Consider the following 6,000-nt stretch of genomic DNA (forward strand, 5'->3'; position numbering starts at 1 on the left):
ACGTCACACTCGACCTGCATTGAGCCAAAATGCCCCAGCTCGCCCGTCACCTGATGGGGCTGCCCCGGGAGCTGTGAGCTCAGGGGATCTAGGCTGCTGTCAGGCTGAGACCCTGAAGGAGCAGAGAGCTGGAGGCAGACCGTAGTTCCCCAACTAAACAGCACATCCTTCCTCCCGCAGAGGTCTGGACGGCACATCTCCAAGTCGACAACAATGTTTTGGAAAATTTCTGTGTCAGGCTGTAAAATTTCTATCCGTGTCAATGACGTGTCTATTGTTTCCCAGAGAAGTATGTTTGTTTTGCCTTGGCTTTTTTTTTTTATTATTATTAAGAAAAAGAGTTTATTTTGGAAACTTTCAGAGTGCTGCTGTGCTCCATTCGTCCATCTGTTTATTTGTCCAGAAGTACCAGGCTGCGGGGCGCCTGGCTGCCTCAGTCAGAAGAGTATGTGGCTCTTGATCTCGGGGTCGTGAGTTCGAGCAGAGATTACTAAAACAATTAAATAAACTTAAAAAAAAAAAAAGTACCAGGCTGCTAGGGTGGGCCCAGAAACTACACCCTGGCTGGGCTCTGAAGCTCAGCTCCCGGAAGGCTGATTCCAAGATCAAGCCACAGGTGGAATAGTAAGGTATTACATAGTGATGTACTCATCCCTGGACTTGGGTGGGATAAAGAGTTTGGAAGGAGGCTGGAGGAGGCAGAACCCAAGCTTAGTGCCTAGCAAAGGGGTTAGACTTCCTGAAAAATTCCAGGGCTGGAGGCTGAGGGGCAGGAAGGTTCCAAGAGGTTCCAAATTCTGGGCTGGGGTCCAGAGCTATTCAGGTGGGGCCGGGGGGCGGGGAGAAGAGGAAGATGCTACAGTTACTTTCGTTCACATCTCCAAGCGATCTCGCTTCCCTTTGCAGGGTCACCTCACGTTCCTGACTCAGCAGGAGTGTCAACTCTCTAAGGCTGAGTGTTGGTTCCCTGGCTGTTCCTTCTTCGCAAATCCACCTGCCCGCCGGCAACCAGCGTGAAGATACTCCAGCCACACCCACACCCACTCGTCCTTCCTCTTACCCAAGAGGCGCCGTGTGGGGAACCTGGCCTCATCACTCAGATAGTCGATGAAGGCCCGAGGGGGTGTGGTGAGCCAGTTCCCGTCACCGCAAGACCAAGCATCCTAAAGCTCTTCCTCCTCTGGCGGGAGCTGGACAGGGGAATGGGGGAGAGGGAAGGAATGAGACAAGCAAGTCTCAAAACAACTAGCAAACAAAGGCACAAACCATTTGCAGCCCCACTCATTTCCTTCTCCCAGCAATGGGCCAACCATCCTGCACCAGATGGTCTGGGAGTCTGGACCAGAGGGTGCAGGCTGGGGGGCCGACCCCATGTGTCCCGGCTGCACCATTCCCGGCTGTGACCTCCGTCCCCTCCACGCCGTCTGCCTCGACCTCGAGCTCATCCCGCTCTCTGGCTGTCCTAAGTGTGGTGGCTCTGGTCCTGCACTTTCTCTGGGTGATGTGGGAGGCCGCCCCTCTCAGAGCAGCCCCATCTGTGCTCTGGAGGTGATGGAACATGTCTGCAGCTCACCTGGACCAGACTCCCATCCTCCTGAACACATCAAACCCCTTGGTCGCCAGCTGCCCAAGGAAGCCTTCCTCCTCATCCAACTCCTGGGCCGCATCTGCTTGGTGGGTAAAGGTCCAGACAGGGAGCCCTTTATTCGCGGAGGTGTGCACTGCTGAAGGACTGCTCCGGTGTCCCCCGAAGCCGCTTGGCTTTCTCCTGGCTCTACGTTCCCTGAAGTCATCCTCCACAGCCATCTGCAAGGCCGGCCGGCCGGGGACCCCAGCACGCATGCGCATTGCGCATTGCGCATTTCCCCCCAGGCCTGCCGTCATGCGGCTGCGGACCCCACATATGGGTATTTTAATAGTGTAGTCAGAGTGCAAAATTGAAGACTCAGAAGATTGTTTAACGGTTCTTAGGAATGATGGAGCACTAACAGGAGTAGCATCTTTTTTTTATTAGTTTTTTTTTTTTTTTAATGTTTATTTATTTTGAGAGACAGAGAATGAGCAGGGGAAGAACAGAGAGAAAGACACAGAATCCGAAACAGGCTCCAGGCTCCGAGCTGTCAGTACAGAGCCCGACGCGGGGCTTGAACTCACAAACCGTGAGATCATGACCTGAGCCGAAGCCGGACGCTCAGCCAACTGAGCCACCCAGGCGCCCCGCATCTTTTTTTAAAAGAACTTGTTTAATGTTTATTTATGTATTTTGAGAGGGCGAGAGAGAGCAAGTGGGGAGGGGCAGAGAGAGAGAGAGGGTCAGACAGAATCCCAAGCAGGCTCTGCACCATCAGAATGGAGCCTGATGTTGGGCTTGAGCCCATAAGCCATGAGATCATGACCCGAGCCGAAATCAAGAGTCGGGCGCTTAACTGACTGAGCCACCCGGGCGCCCCCAGGAATAGCACCTTAAAATCATATCTTTAATTTGATGGCCAGTGCTCCAGAAAAATGGTTTCAATGAGAAATATGCATATGAAAACTTGATTGGGTTTTGTGTCCCTGGTCCCAGTGCAATGCTAGAGGGAGAAAATCTAGCATTTCAGAGTTTTAGAAAACCTTCAGATGTTTTCATTGGATGCTTAGTCACTGTATTCAGTGATCTCTGGGTGATGCAAGAAAGTTGCAAACCAAGTAACTCACTTTAAATCTTCCCTTGATAAATGTTGTATGTACGAGCCTGTGTCAAATAAACAGCAGAGAGAATGAAAAATAGTATCTGAGAGCAGGGAGGGAAATAATGAGAGCCGGATGACGACTTGGATCTTGTTAGCCAGCCTGTTACTATCCTAGAATGACAAAGGAGTTCAAAAATTCTATCAGGCAGGGCGCCTGGCTGGCTCAGTCAGTGGAGCCTGCGACTCTTGATCTTGGGGTTGTGAGTTCAAGCTCCACGTTGGGTGCAGAGATGGCTTAAAAAATAAGATACGGGTGCCTGGGGGCCTCAGTCGGATAAGTGTCCAACTTCGGCTCAGGTCATGATCTCACACTTTGTGAGTTTGACCCCCGCATCTGGCTCTCTGCTGTCAGCACAGAACCTGCTTCAGATCCTCTGTACCCACCCGTCTCTGCCCCTCCCCCAAACTCTCTCTGAAATAAACATTTAAAAGAGTCTTCAAAATAGAATGAAATACAGTAAATGCTATTGATCCTGCTCTACAGAGTTGGATAAAAATTGTAGAGTGGGAGTGGCTAAATAAATAATAAATACGTGGGAAAGTTTATGTGTTTGGGTTTAATAAGCGAAATTACGTATTATCTATTATCTATTACAATAGAACACTCAGGACTTTACAAGATAGACTGATAGAGCTTGTATCTTACAAGCTGATAGATCAATTCAATGGTCCTCAAAGTGTGGACTCCTGAATATTTCTGACACTTTCAGGGGTTCTGTGAGATCCGACCGTGTATGTATTTTCTTAAAAACATGAAAATATGAGTTGCCTTTTATGTTGTATTAATATTGGCACTAAAGGCACAGACATCCCTTTTCTTACTAAATTTGTTTCAGAAAACAGTTATTTTTCATAACAATATGTTTTTATGTTCACTTATAATGGGCTCATTATTGTCTTTAAATAAATTAAGAATGAATCTATTTTGCATGTCTTAGTTTTAATTTTAATTTTATTGTTTTTAAAAAAAGATTTTATTTTTAAGTTATCTCTGCACCCAGCATGGGGCTTGAACTCACAACCCCCGAGATCGAGAGTCGCTCACTCCACTGAATGAGCCAGCCAGGTGTCCCTTAGTTTTAATTTTTAATCCAGTGAATATGTTGGGTCTTGAAACTACACAGTTTGAGAACTGCTGGATTAATTAGGCACATGATAAAAATGATTAAACATACAAACCTAAGGAAGGGAATCTATGAAAGAAAAAGAGATATAGTGTGCTATTAGAAATTTTAAAAAGGTATCAATTCCAAGGGAAAATTTTGGTTGTTTAATTATGTAATAAGGAAATTATTTAATGACACAAGTGAAAATTACAGTAAACTTTTAAATCTTTATTTATTTAAAAAATTTTTAAATGTTTATTTATTTTTGAGAGAGAGAGAAAGAGAGACAGAGCATGAGTGGGAGAGGGGCAGAGAGAGAGGGAGACCCAGAATCCAAAGCAAGCTTCAGGCTCCGAGATGTCAGCACAGAGCCCGACACAGGGCTCGAACCCACGGACCGCAAGATCATGACCTGAGCCGAAGTCAGACACTGACTGAGCCACCCAGGTGCTCCTAATTCTTTTCATTTTTTTAAATTCTGAAACTTGTTCAAATGATGTTTTGGCCTCATGGATTGAGGATGAACAAAAAGTCCTAAAATTATGCCAACTGATGAAATAAGACGTACCAATAATTTTCTATAGACTTGATAATAAATATGTCAAATGTGCTTTTTAAATCTCTGAGATTATTACAAAGATTGAAAAAGGATCCAGAGCCATGAACAACATAGTAAATCTTAAAAGACATCTGCTACTAATGGGGCGCCTGGGTGGCTTGGTCGGTTAAGCGTCCGACTTCGGCTCAGGTCATGATCTCACGGACCGTGAGTTCAAGCCCCGCGTCGGGCTCTGTGCCGACAGCTCGGAGCCTGGAGCCTGTTTCAGATTCTGTGTCTCCCTCTCTCTCTGCTCCTCCCCTGTTCATGCTCTGTCTCTCTCTGTCTCAAAAATAAATAAACGTTAAAAAAAAAATTAAAAAAAAAAAAAGACATCTGCTACTTATTTAAGAATATTGAAATTATTGGGGTGCCTGAGTTGGTTAAGCATCCGACTTCAGTTCAGGCCATGATCTCAAGGTTCGTGAGTTCGATCCCCGCGTCGGGCTCTGTGCTGACAGCTCGGAGCCTGGAGCCTGCTTTGCATTCTGTGTCTCCCTCTCTCTCTGCCCCTCCCCTGCTCATGCTCTGTCTCTCTTCCTTTCTCAAAAATAAATAAACAGTAAAAATTGTTTTTTGAAATTTATCTTTTCCTAAGGCCTAAAAATGGAATGTTAACAACTTGTTCTTATTAAAGGAGGCACCTCTGTTTTGTGATGTCTCCGTCATCCCTTCTGCTTCCCTCCGCTGTGCTGCCCGACCTGGGACGACCGTGATGGAGGCTTGAGTAATTGACATTTTGTAGGATGGCTACGTGGATACAGGGTTGGCTCTGAGAGTCAAAGTTCAAAACCAGCGGGATGGCTCACAGCAGAGTCTATGTGAGATGTCTTAGAGAAAAAATACGACTCCTAAGACCTTCAAGTTGAGCATATCTGAAGAAAGCCTGTGCCAGTCAGAAAGGGGCTAGGAACCTCGGAAGAATAAAAAGGTGGAGTCAAGGAGGCGATGAAAGGAGAGGGAATACTGGTTGAGACTTTAGTTGTCTTGACATGAGGGAGTGTCTCTGACGCGCCCGTATCGGCAGATGACCTTGGCTCTGAATCCCGCGCACTCAGTACCCCCAGAAGCTCTGACTTCCCACGTGGCTTTGCGGTGGTGAGGCATGTCGTGATCTTGTGATCCAAGCATTGTAGCCCGCTGGACAGTTCCCGGACGCACGCATTCAACAAGTAGTTATGAGTGAACGAAACTGACAAGGTGTCTAAGCTTATTCTGTGGTGGGGGAAACAAGCCATAAATAGGATAAATAAAATAAGATGTTAGCTAGTGATAGGTACTAAGGAGAAAACAAAATCTAAGAAAGGAGATAGGAAATATGGACAGAGGAGTACTTCATTTATTTATTTATTTATAAGTAGGCTTCACGACCAACGCGGGACTTGAACTCACGACCCTGAAATCGAGACCTAGGCTGAGATCAAGTGTCAGATGCTTAAGTGACTGAGCCACCCAGGCGTCCCAGGATATAATTTTTAAAAAGATGGCCAGGAATGGCTCCACTGAGAAGGTGACATCTGAGCAAAGACCTGAAGAGAAGGAGGGAGGGAGGCTGTGATCCATG

This window comes from Panthera pardus, unplaced genomic scaffold (assembly GCF_024362965.1).
Source record: "Panthera pardus isolate Hobbes unplaced genomic scaffold, ASM2436296v1 HiC_scaffold_3, whole genome shotgun sequence".
Taxonomy (NCBI): domain Eukaryota; kingdom Metazoa; phylum Chordata; class Mammalia; order Carnivora; family Felidae; genus Panthera; species Panthera pardus.